The following is a 14,242-nucleotide window of genomic DNA, read 5'->3' as shown; positions in this document are numbered from 1 at the left end:
ATTATATTTTCTAGTTATTTGTGCAGGTGGGGGCTTGGAGGGGAAAGAGTAGATTAAGGCCAAATTAGTAAATTTTCTGGGTAACAAGGAGCCTGGGATTTTTTTTTTTAAATATGGGCTGTGTTGGTGAAATGGGTAAGATTGGCTTAGCAAGCAGAAAACCTAGATCCAAATCCCATCTTTCCTTCTGTGTGATATCATGAAAGTTACTCCTTCCCTTTTTGGCCTCAGTTTCCTCAACTGTAATTGTATTGGGTGTCCATGTTTCCTTCCAGTTCTATACATTTTGACAGCCTTCCCCCCACCCCTTTCTGCCCTCTCTCCACTTGGCTAGTCAGGTGAGTAATCACTTATGTAGTATAGAAATGCAGGTGGGTCACCAAGAATCTGCCACCCACCAGAACTGACTTCTTAATGTTTGAGAAGGAGTTGAAGATTATAATCTAATGAATAAGCCTCTTTTGTTCAAATTAACCAGTTGTAGAATCACAATCCAATCCAATTTGCATATATTAAGTGTCTACTCTAGGGCATAACTAGCTCAGTGGATAGAGAGCCAGGCTTGGAGAAGAGAGGTCCTAGGTTCAAATCTCTCTTCAGACACTTAGCCCTTAGCATTCTCCGGCCTTGGAACCAAAATATTGACAAGGAAAAGGTTTTAAAAAAAAGTGTCTACAATAGGCAAAGCACTATTGTACTAGGAGTAAAAAGCCAAAAGGGGAAACCTTAGCCTTCAAAGAGCTTACATTCTTCTGGAAGAATACATTTTGTTAACACTTAAGTGAGAATTTGGAGGGGAGAGAAGAGAATACAAGTCATTAAGGAAACAGGGAAGGATTTTTTTGAATTAAATTTTATCTTTATTTTATTCCAATAACAAATTTCCTCTTAAGATTTCCAAAATTACATGATTCTTATTGTCTCCCTCCCCTTTTCTCTCCCCCCTCCCAGAACTGACCAGCAATTCCCTTGGGTTATACATGTATCATCACTCAAAACATATTTCCATATTATTTATTTTTGTAAGAGAATAATCTTATAAAACCAAAGCCTCAAATCCTATACCCAAATAAGCAAGTGATAAATCATATACTTCCTTCCATCTGCATTTCTACTCCCACAGTTCTTTCTCTGGAGGTGGATAGCGTTTTTTTCTCATAAATCCCTCAGAATTACCCTTGATTATTGTGTTGCTATTAGTAGCAAAGTCTATCACATTTGATTATCCCACAATGTTTCAATTACTGTGTACAATGTTTTCCTGGTTCTGATTATTAAACTCTGCATCAGTTCATGTAGGTCTTTCCAGTTCAGGGAAGGATTTCTATAGGAGATGCTGCCTGAGTTTCGAACTGAAGGAAGCCAGGGATTCTAGGAAGGAGAGAGGCAAGGCATGGAGTAGTGGGTAGGAGATGGAGTGATGGATTCATGGAGCCACAAATAGGTACGCTTGGCTGAACTATTCAATGCTTGAAGGGAAACAGTATGTAATAATCTTAGAAAAGTGGGTTGGAGCTGTGATTTTTCATTTTATCCCAGAGGTAATAGGATTGAAGGTTCTTAAACAGGAATGACAAGTGAGACTCATCCCCAAGTTGGAGTTGAGGATAGAAGAGGCAAGGATATTATGGGGCAAAAGACTATAATTAGTAGTTATGGTGTAAAAACAATACATTGACCTAGCAGGAAGTATAGGGATGGATGTAGGTTGGAAAACTCAACCTAAATAAAATAGGCTAGATGTTCTAGTCTTGCCCAAGCTGCACTGGAGAGATTCTAATAACCGACTCCTGGTGTCTTATATCACCATTCACATATACCATTTTCTTCTATAGACATAGTAAATACCCTGGCTTAGATCCAAGAAGTCTGAAATGTGATGAGAGAGAGTGGATGCTAAAAGTACTCCTATAGATGCAGGGCAGATAGAAGAAAGGGAAAAGTAATTAGTAACATTATTTTAATATTAGCTGGAGAGTATTCTTATGGTGACTTTGAGCTTTTCTGCTCTACTTTGCCATCTAGGCTCCTCTTATCACCTTAATAACTGAAAAGTAATTAGAGAATGGGGATGGCAAGTCTCAAAGCCCAAGGAACCTCACCTTCTTAGGGAAGAGGAAGGTTAACTGGCTCTGTGCCTTAGTTGGGCATTGAAGAATCAGGGAGGTTTGGAAATTAGTGGAAGGTAAGCAAATCTTGGTTTGGGGTTCCTTGCATGGCCTCATAAGCCCTGCACTAAAAGACAGGAGCAGGAAGGGTGTTAATGATCTGCCTTGAATTATGGATGTCTGGCATGGACCTGACTCTCAGCATGAACTGGTGACACCTCTGGGCCTTATTCCTATCATTCTCTATCAGGGAAGAGGAGGAATCAATTCCTGGTATTCTCCTTTGGCCAAGACTTAGAGTCTTGGAGGTGCTGCTCCCTCTGTGGAAGGGGCAAAGCAAAGCTTCCTCTGCCCCAAAATGCTGCTATTTTAAAAGCTGAAAGAGCTTGTACCCTACAATTGAGGAGAAGCCAATGGCTGGGCTAGAAGAAGGTCCAATACAACCCAAAGAATGACTCCACACATCCCAGCTCTTTTCTCTCTCTGTCTCTCTCTGTCTCTCTGTCTCTCTGTCTCTCTCTGTCTCTCTCTGTCTCTCTCTCTCTCTGTCTCTCTCTCTTCTGGCTCTGATGCTCCAGACCTTTCCAAATCTTGTCTCCCTTTCCAAAATTCCACCTTGCTTTTCTTGCCACAAAGGTCTCCATCAACCAGAATCTATGCTGCCCAGTCAACACAGTGCCCAAATCTGGCATCCAAGAATCAGGGGCAATTGCTCTGCAGCTCTATTACACAAGTAGCTTCATTTTTGTTTTATGAAGAAGGAAACCATGGGTCAGAGAGAGTTAGTGACGGGCAGAGTTCTGAGCCTGGAGTCAGGAAGGCCTGAGTTCAAATCCAGCCTCAGAAACATAACTAGCTGTATGATCATGGGCGAGTCACTTGATCTCTGCCTCAGTTTCTTCATCTGTCAAATGGAGTTAATGATAGCACTTACCTTCCAGGATTGCTGTAAGGTAAAATGAGATAAAAATTTCAAAGCACTTAGTATAATACTTGGCAAAGAGTAAATGCTATATACATGTTGACTATCAATCTTATTATCATAAGTGCTATGTAAATGTTAATTATTATTGTACATACTATCTAAATGGTAGCTATTATTATTGTATATACAACATAGATGTTAGTGATAATTATAAACACTATCTAAATATTAGCTATTAATATTATTATAGTAAATGCTATCTAAAATGTTACCTACTATTGTTGTATGTGCTACCTAAATGTTAGCTATTATTATTGTACTACTATATACATGTTTTATTACTGTATGTGCTACCTAAATATCAGCTATTATTATTGTATGTGCTACCTACATGTTAGCTATTATTATATGTGCTCTCTAAATGTTAGCTATTATCATAATTGCTATATAAATTCTAGCCATTCTTTATTATTATTATTATTATTATTATTATTATTATTATTATTATTATTATTATTACCATAAGGAATCTGTTTCAGAGGCATAATTTAAATTCAGGTTTCCTGATTCCAAGTTTAGCAGTTTTTTCTCTTAATATATTTTATTAATGACCTTTGTTTTTTCTTCGTAATAGTAGTAGTAGTAATAATAATAAATAACATTTATATATTGCTTTAACATTTGCCAAATGTTTTACAAATATCTCATTTTATCCTCAAAACAACCCTGGGATATAGGTGCTATTATTGACTCCATTGTACAAATCAGTAAACTGAGGCTTTTAGCTTAGTTTTGTTTGGGTAAGTGAATTGGCTAGTGGCGTGAGTGTCTGAGGACTGATTTGATCTCAGGCCCTCCTAATTCCAGACCTGGTGCTCTAGCCACTGTCCCACCTAGCTGCCTCATTTCTGAAAATATCTCTCTTTCCCCCTTTTCCACATTGAACTCTCCTTTCAACAAAGAAAAACAGTTGAGCAAAAGACATTAAACAGGTCCAAAAACACATTCCCCATTGCACCCTTATAGTCCCCTGTGTCTCAGTCGAGAGGAGGCATATTTCATTCTCTCTTCTCCTGGACATGTATTATTTCTTCCCCAGACTATAGAGTTACAATCTTTACATCCACATTGCTTTGATTGTTGTATATATGTTTCTTTGGATTCTGCTTATTCCACTCTGTGTTAGTTCATACAAATCTTCCCACGTTCTCTGAATTTCTCATATTGGTAATTTCTTATTGCATAGTAGCAGTCCAAGACATTCTCATGCCACAGTTCAGCTATTCTCCACTGATGGGCATCACGTCACTTCTAGTTTGGGGATAACACAAAAATTGCTGCTATGAATATTTTGGAATATATTTAACTTGTTTCTGTCTTTGTCTTCCTTGGAGTATGTCCTCATAGAGGAACTTCCAAGTAGAAGGCTATGTGAATAGCCTTACATTCTCTTTCCCCTCATCATTCTAAATTGATTTCTAAATTAATAAGGGCAGCTGGTGGTACAGTGGATAGAGTGTTGGTCCTAGAGTCAGGAAGATCTAGCTTCAGACACTTATTTGCTGTATAACCTTGGGCAAGTCACTTAACCCTGTTGCCTCAGTTTCATCATATGTAAGAAAATGGCAAACCACTCTAGTATCTCTGCCAAGAAAACACCAATTGGAGGACATAACTGAAATGGCTGAACAATAAAATTGATATCTAGAATTGCTGGTCACAGTTCCACCAATAATTTATTAGTCAACATGTCTTCACAGAGTCCCTTCAACATTGACTTCCCACTTTTGTTATCTTTGCCAAAAGAGGGTTTGAAAGGAAATGTTAGAGCCAATGTAATCCTCGCTTCCCTGGCATATTCATTTGGAGCATGTTTTCAGATACTTGCCTTTAATTTCTAGCTATTTGGATAACTCTTCATAACCTCTGACTGCTTATTCATTGGGAACCTCCTCTGTCAGGCCTCCACTTCTATATAGTTTGAGGAATTATGGGATACTAAGATTTTAAGCCAGAAGTCAAGTCAGCAAGCATTTATTAAGCATTTATAGATGCTCTGCTAAGTGTTGGGGATGTGAAGAAAGACCCAAACAAGTCTCTACCCTCAAGGAGCTTAAAATCCAGGGAAACAATTATTTTCCAATAAGATTGGTCTAAGCTAAAGTGCAGATACTCCTGGAGGGAAGGCTTCTTTTAAGGTGGGTAGGAGTGGGTTGGGAAGGTTTCTTATGGTGGGATTTGAGCTGAGACTTGAAGAAAGTCAAGGAAGCCAAGCCAGGAGGGAGAGATAGCGGAGAGCATTCCAGGCATGGCAGACAGCCAGCAAATATGCACAGAAGGGAGCTTAGAGATTCCTGACTTCAACCCCCTCCTCTTACAAATGAAGTAACTGAGACCCACAGAGGGGAAAAGAGTTGCTTAAGACCATACGGTCAATAGTAAGTAGTAGATCTCTTGAGGATGGGAAGGAGCCTCCTGGCTCTCTGTCTAGTGTTTATTCTCCTTCCCTAGGGCTCTCAGAGAGGTTTCTGTGACCTACAATTCACAAAACATCAGAGTTGGGATAGACTTTTAAAGATCGTCTAGTCGGGAGTTCTCATTTTACATGAGAAGAAACTGAGGCCTCAGGAAGTGATAGACATCACCATCAGACAGAGGCTGAGTAGGGCCTGTGAGAGATGAGCTCGAAAGAGCCTTTAAAGACAGCTATGGCAGGAAGGACAGGTGAGCAACCCAGAGCACTCCCAGGTTCTTGCTAGAAGCAGAAGGGGTGCTCTGGGGACCTTAGCGGTTCTCTAGCAACAGGCAGGCTGGCAAACACTGAGTGCTTGGCCTCAGGGAAAGGGGAGGCATTTTAGGCTGGAGCTCAGCTGTGATGTCCCTGACCCCCTCCCTAACGCCTGGATGCCTCTCCAGAGAGTAGCCACCAGTCTCAGAGGAATAGGACCCTCTGCCTAGATTACTAACTGGGGCAAGGTAGCAAGTGTTGAGGCTGGAGTCAGGAAGAATCTATAGTTGAAATTTAGCCTGGGACACTGACTAAACTGGGCCACCCTGAGCAAATCATTTAATTTCTGTCTGCCTCAGTTTCCTCAATGTTAAAATGGAGATAACAGCACCTACCTATCAGAATTGTTCAAATGAGAAAATATCTATGTTTGGCACATAGAATGTATTCTATAAAGAGTTTATTCCCTCCTCCCCTTTCCCTTTTTTTTTTTATTTAAAAAAAGAAGCTTATTATCTGGTTTCAAGGAGGAAGATACATCCTTTGTCTCCAAAGAGCCCTTGGTTTGAGGGAAGAGACACACTCCACCCTCAGATAAATCTCATCCAGATCCAAATCTTATTTAACCTCAATGACACCTTTCTTTTTTCCTTTCTAAAACCTTACCTTCTCTCTAAGAAACAATACTAAAATTTGGTTCCAATGCAGAAGAATGATGAGGGCTAGACAATGAGGAAATAGCAAATTTCCAAGGGTCACACAGCTAGGAAGTGTCTCAGGGAAAATTTGAACCCAGGACCGCCTGTCTCCAAGTCTGGTGCTCTATCCATTGAGCCACCTAACTGCCCCAATATCTTTCTTTATTGGAATCTGTGAGGCAGGTGGTCTAGATATTATTGTCCCCAACTTGTACAAGAGGAAACAGAAGTTCAGAATAATCATGAGATTTGTCCAAGTTCACCCAGAGAATCTGTGTCAGAACCAGTACCATAAACTTGGACTTTTGGATTGGAAGTCAGAGAAAGAGGGGGGGGGGGAGGGAGGGAGGGAGGAAGGAAGGAAGGAAGGAAGGAAGGAAAGAAAAAATGACCACATCTGTGCTGGGTGAGGCTGATCTACATAGAAAAAAAATTTTTTTCCAATTTCATCTTCATATTACGGAAGAACAGTCTATTTTTTTTTTTAGAAAATTTTTTCCATGGTTCCATGATTCATGCTCTTGCTCTCTCTCCCCCCCATTGCCGGCGCACATTTCCACTGGTTTCTTCCTGTGTCATTGATCAAGACCTATTTCCATATTATTGATATTTGTTCTAGGGTAGTCATTAAGAGTCTACATCCTAGGGGGCAGCTGGGTAGCTCAGTGGAATGAGAGTCAGGCCTAGAGATGGGAGGTCCTAGGTTCAAATCTGGCCTCAGCCACTTCTCAGCTGTGTGACCCTGGGCAAGTCACTTGACCCCCATTGCCTACCCTTACCACTCTTCTGCCTTGGAGCCAATACACAGTATTGACTCCAAGATGGAAGGTAAGGGTTTAAAAAACAAAAAAAAAGAGTCTACATCCTAATCATGTCTGCATCAACCCATATGGTCAAGCAGTTGTTTTTCTTCTGTGTTTCCACTCCTGTAGTTCTTCCTCTGAATGTGGGTAGCATTCTTTTCCATAAATCCCTCAGAATTGTCCTGGGTCATTGCATTGCTGCTAGTACAGAAGTCCATTACATTCGATTTTACCACAATGTATCAGTCACTGTGTACAATGTTCTCCTGGTTCTGCTCCTTTCACTCTGCATCAGTTCCTGGAGGTCATTCCAGTTCACATGGAATTCCTCCAATTTATTATTCCTTTGAGCACAATAGTATTTCATCAACAGCATATACCACAATTTGTTCAGCCATTCCCCAATTGAAGGGCATACCCTCGTTTTCCAGTTTTTTGCCACCACAAAGAGCATGGCTATAAATATATTTTTTTAAAACCCTTACCTTCCGACTTGGAGTCAATACTGTGTATTGGCTCCAAGGCAGAAGAGTGGTAAGGGTAGGCAATGGGGGTCAAGTGACTTGCCCAGGGTCACACAGCTGGGAAGTGGCTGAGACCAGATTTGAACCTAGGACCTCCCATCTCTAGACCTGGCTTTCAATCCACTGCCCCCTATAAATATTTTTGTACATGTCTTTTTATCTATGATCTCTTCAGGGTACAAACCCAACAATGGTATGGCTGGATCAAAGGGCAGGCATTCTTTTATGCTCTTTGGGTATAATTCCAAATTGCCATCCAGAATGGTTGGATCAGTTCACAACTCCACCAGCAATGCATTAAAATGTGTCCCAATTTTGCCACATCCCCTCCAACATTCATTACTCTCCCCTGTTGTCATCTTAGCCAATCTGCTGGGTATGAGGTGATACCTCAGAGTTGTTTTGATTTGCATTTCTCTAATTATTAGAGATTTAAAACACTTTCTCACGTGCTTATTGATACTTTTGATTTCTTTATCTGAAAATTGCCTATTCATGTCCCTTGCCCATTTATCGATTGGAGGACAGCTTGATTTTTTGTACAATTGATTTAGCTCCTTGTTTATTTGAGTAATTAGACTTTTGTCAGAGTTTTTGTTATAAAGATTTTTTTCCCACTTTGTTGTTTCCCTTCTGGTTTTAGTTGCATTGTTTTTATTTGTACAAAAACTTTTAAATTTAGTGTAATAGAAATTATTTATTTTACATTTTGTAATTTTTTCTAACTCTTTCTTGGTTTTAAAATCTTTCCTTTCCCTATAGTTTCCTTCTTTATATTCAAGTCATTCACCCACTCTGAATTTATCTTGGTGTAGGGTATGAGATGTTGATCTAAACCTAATCTCTCCCATATTGTTTTCCAATTTTCCCAGCAGTTTTTGTCAAATAGTGGATTTTTGTTGGGCTCTTTGGTTTTATCATAGATTGTCTTGCTGGCATCACTTACTCCAAGTCTATTGCACTGATTCTCCCTTCTGTCTCTTAGCCAGTACCATATTGCTTTGAGGGCCACTGCTTTATAGTATAGTTTAATATCTGTAATATCTGTAGGTACAGTCTTATTAGCATTTTATTTTAGGCTGCCACCTGGACAACTCTGGTCAAATTCCTCCCCTCCTCCCCCAGCCTCAGCTTCCTCTTCTGTTCAGTGAGGTTGAGCTTAAAAATCTCTAAAGTCCCTCTGGAGTAGGAATATACTGGTAAATGTTTAACCACTGACTCTTCCCCCACAGGAAAAAAAAAAACAAGCCCAAACCATGAGCCACACTTTTAAGTTTAATCTATATTATTAACATCCATTATTAGACAATGAACAGAACAATAGGTCATGCACATATGCAATATTTCATATCCACTGCATCCGCATGCCTCCACAAAGAAGAGGAGGGCAATTTTCTTTAATAATTTCTTAAAATATAGTGTTTAAACTCTTTTTAATCCTAACTTTCAGATAATCCAAAAATTCTTATATTTTCTCATCTCAATCTGTTTTCCAGATTAGTTGCTTTCCTAATAAGATATTTTCTATTCTTTTCTTTTTTTAAATTTAGTTTTATCATTTCTCATTGGCTTAAGTTATCAACTTCACCTTGCTTTTAATTTTTTTTAACCCTTAACTTCTGTGTATTGGCTCATAGGTGGAAGAGTGGTAAGGGTGGGCAGTGGGGGTCAAGTGACTTGCCCAGGGTCTGGGCAAGTATCTGAGGGCAGATTTGAACCTAGGACCTCCCTTCTCTAGGCCTGACTCTCAATCCACTGAGCTACCTAGCTGCTCCCCCTTGCTTTTAATTTTTAATGAAATATTTTCTTTAGTGAATGTTTGGATCTATTTTTCTATTTGGTATATATTTCATAATTTTCTTGTGTTGTTTTTATTTTTTACTCTAATTTTTCCTCAACCTTTCTCATTTAGTGTTAAAGTCTTTTTAAAGCTCTTTCAAGAATTTTTGGGGGTATTGTATCAATTTTATGTTTTTCTTTGATGTATTGAAAGTGGATGCTTCAATTTCACTGTCTTCTGAATTTGAACTCTTGCTTTCTTTATTTTCATGGAAGTTGTGGTTGAATTCTTTCTCTTTTACTAAATTACTTGTTTCTTTATTTTAATTTTTAGAAACCTATTTCTTAAATGTAAATTTCATACAAATATCAGGATCTTTTCCCTGTATGCAGGGAATTTAATGTCTCAGGGTCTAGTTTGTTGTTATTTTTGTCATTGTTTCCTGAGCTCTCTGTGGTCTTCTTGGTTCTTCTAATTTCTATATCACAGGGTCCCCAGCAGTGCTATCACTTTCAACACTCCTATCCACTTCCCTTTCTCCAGAGGATGTAAGCATCTTCTTACCCTTTCTCCAGAGGAGGTAAGCATCTTCTTACCTAGGGCCTCCATCAGGAACTCCATTCTCCCAAGGTTCACTCACTCCTCTTCCACAGCCACAGCTTTATGCAGTATACAGCCAGCTCATGTAAGCCCCCATATCTTCTCCCACTTAGTTACCCAAACCCTACAAAGACAATTGGATGAAGGTTCCAAAGCTGAGCCTATGGCCTATACAGCTGCTCCCAGATCCTGCCATCTGTTGTTTTGGTTTTTTTTCCCAGTTATTAGACAGCCACCTAGAACCCTCCCAGCTTCTTCCCAAATTGTCTTATGTCATACAATTGTTTCTCCCTAATTCTTAACTAGTTTTGCATCTTTAAAGTTCACTCAGAGACACTATTTTTAATTATTTGTGGGGAAATTTGGAGAGTGAGGTAATCCTCTCTCCTATTCTAACATCATTGAATGAAGAAAATCAGATCTTTTAGGTATTATTATCATAATTCATCCAACCTTAAAACTCTCCTTAACTTCATTATTTACATTACAACAGCACTCACCATTTTCCTAACCCTTAATTTTTCCTCAGTAACCAAAGTAAAATCCCTCGCTAACCTATGAAACAAATCATCAAAAATTGAAAAGGGTGAATCTACCACTAATGAAGATGAAATCAAAGCAATTATTAGGATTTATTTTGCCTAATTAATATGCCAACAAATTAAAAAATTTAGGTGAAATGTAAAAATACTTACAAATATATAATTTCCTGAGACTAACAGGAAGAAATAAAATATCTAAAGAAAGTTGTTTTTGAAAAAGAAATTGAACAGGCCATAAATGAACTTCCTAAGAAAAAAACTTTAGGACCAGATTTTACAAGTGAGTTTTACCAAACATTTAAAGAACACCTAATTCCAATATTAAATATATTATTTAGAACAGTTGGTAAAGGAAGAGTACTGCCAGATTGCTTTTATAAAAGAAACATGGTACTGATACCTAAACCAGGAAGAGCAAAAACAGAGAAAGACAATTTAGGCTAATTTCATTAATGAATATAGCTGTGAAAATCCTCAATAAAATGTTAGCCAGGAATAAAAATATATCATAAAAATATATATATTATGACCAAACAGGATTTATATTAGTTACTCAAGTGTGATTTAATATAAGGAAAACTATTAACATAATTGATGACATCAACAAAAAAGTAACAAAAATCAGATATCAGTAGATGCAAAAAAAAATACAATACTCATCCCTATTAAAAATACTTCATAAGGGACTGCTAGATGGCTCAATGGATTGAGAGCCAGGCTCAGAAACAGGAGGTTTGGGTTCAAATCTGAACTCTGACACTTCCTAGCTATGTGACCCAAGGCAAGTCCCATTGTCTAGCCCTTAATGCATAGTATTGATTCTAAGACAGAAGGTAAGGGTTTAAAAACAAACAAAAAATACTTCAAGGCATAAATAAGTACTTAAAACCATCAGAAAACATTATTTGTACTTGTGGTAAGTCAGAAGATCCCTTATAAGATCAGGAAGGAAACAAGAATGCCAATTATCACCAATATTATTTAATATTGTATTAGAACTGTTAGCAATACCAATATGAGAAGAAAAAGAAATTGAAGGAATCAGAATGGGCAAAGAGGTAATAAAGCTATCTCTTTTTGAAAACAATATGATTATATATGTAGAGAGAGAGAAAATTTTAAAGATTCAACTAAAAATTTTTCTAAAGATTCAACTAAAAAATTGTTGAAACTATCAATAATTTTGACAAAGTAGCAGGTTATAAAATAAACTCATATAAATCATCAGCATTTCTACATATCAACAACAATATCCTGTAAGAAAAGATAGTAAGAGGGGCAGCTGGGTAGCTCAGTGGAGTGAGAGTCAGGCCTAGAGACAGGAGGTCCTAGGTTCAAACCTGGCCTCAGCCACTTCCCAGCTGTGTGACCCTGGGCAAGTCACTTGACCCCCATTGCCCACCCTTACCACTCTTCCACCTATGAGACAATACACCGAAGTACAAGGGTTTAAAAAAAAAAAGAAAAGATAGTAAGAGATAATCCATTTAAACTAACCATAAATAGAATAAAACACCTAGAATTATATCTGCCAAAACAAGCTCAGAAACTAGATGAGCATGATTATAAATATTTTTGTATAAAGTCATATTTAAATAATTGGAGAAATACTAATTGTTCATGAATAGGCAGAGCCAGTATAACTAAAATGAAAATCCTATATAAACTAATCTATTTATGCAATGCCATCTCAATCAAATTACCAAAAAATTATTTTGTTGAATTGAAAAAATAATAAAATTCATTTGGAAAAACAAAAGGTCAAGAATATCAAAGGAATTAGTGAAAATAAATGTAAAGGAAGGAGTTTTTGCAGTACCAGATTTTGAACTACATTATAAAAAAAAGCAGTAATGATCAAAACTATCTAGTCCTGGCTAAGACATAGAAAAGTAGATCAATGGAACAGAACAGACATAAAACAAGCAGTCATAAAAGATTATAGTAACTTTATATTTGACAAGAGTAAAGATCTAAGTGTTTGGAATAAGAATTCGCCGTTTGGTAAAAATTGGTGGGAAAACTAGAAAGCAGTCTGGCAGAAACTAGGTATAAACCAATATCTTATAGATATACCATTTACCAAGATAAGATCAAAACGGATATATGACTTAGGCATAAAGGGAGATATAAGCAAATTAGAACATGGAATATATTACCTTCCAGATTTATTAATAGGGGAAGAATTTGCGAATAAACAAAAACTAGAAAACAGATGTAAAATGCATACTTTTGAATACATTTAATTAAACGGTTCTTGTACAATTAAAATAAATGTAGCCAAGATTAGAAGGAAAATGGTACATTTGGCAAAAAAATTTTATACACAGTTTCTTGGATAAAGGTCTCATATCTAAAATATTTAGAGAACTCTGTCAGTATATAAGAATATGAGCCATTCTTTAATTGATAAATGGTCAAAAGATATGAACAGTTTTGGGATGAAGAAATCAAAGCTATATGGACCTGTGAAAAAATGCTCTCATTATTAGAGAAGTACAAATCAAAACAACTCTGTTATCACCTTATACCTATCAGATTGGCTAAAATGATGAAAGGGCAAAATGACAAATGTTAGAGGGGATGTGGGAAAACGAGAACATTGATACACAGTTGGTGGAACTGTGAACTGATCCAGCCATTTTGGAGAGCTATCTGGAATTATGCTCAAAGAGTTATAAAACTGTGTATCTATCTTTTGACCCAGAACTACTACTATTACATTTATTTCCTAAGGTGATCAGGGGGAAAAGGGAAAGAACCTCTTTGTTCTTAAATATTTATGGCAGCTCTCTTTGTGGTGGCAAAGAACTGGAAATCAAAGGGATGCCCATCAATATGGGAATGGCTGAATAAATTGCAGCATGCAATTGTGATGGAATACTACTGCAGGGTAAGAAATGAGAAACAGGATTATTTTAGAGAAACATGGAAAGACCTACATGAAATTATGAAGAATGAAATGAGCAAAACCAAGATAACATTATATACAGCAACAAAAATATTGAAGAATAACTTGTGTTTTTCCACCTCCAGAGAAAGAATTGGTGAATAGAAATAAGACATAGTTTTATATATACATATATCTTTTTGTCAAATTATGCCTTTTCTAATGGGGACGGGAAGGGAGGGAGGGAGTTAGTTGGGTATTTTAATGTAGCAATTTAAAAAAAGAAAGATGGGGTTTTCATTCTTTTCTATTGTGTCTTGAAAAAATTGAACTTAAACATCCAATAAAATGAGCATTTCCATATACACTCTAAAATGGAAAACCAAGATTGCACATGACATTTCTAAACAATAAAAATTTGCTTTTCCTTAAAATACATCAAAAATTCAGTATTTAATATTCAAAACTCTCTTTCTTGTAAGTATTTTTGTTGTTTTGGTCTTCGGTTCTATTATGGGAATTTAAAGAATATTTTTGTGGCTTTGCCTTCCTTCTTCTTCTTCTTTCCATCCTTTTCTCCTTTCCTTCCTTCCTTCCTTCCTTCCTTCCTTCCTTCCTTCCTTCCTTCCTTCCTTCCTTCCTTC

Source organism: Gracilinanus agilis, chromosome 1 (genome assembly GCF_016433145.1).
Source record: "Gracilinanus agilis isolate LMUSP501 chromosome 1, AgileGrace, whole genome shotgun sequence".
Classification (NCBI taxonomy): Eukaryota; Metazoa; Chordata; class Mammalia; order Didelphimorphia; family Didelphidae; genus Gracilinanus; species Gracilinanus agilis.
This window is presented reverse-complemented; position numbering follows the sequence as displayed.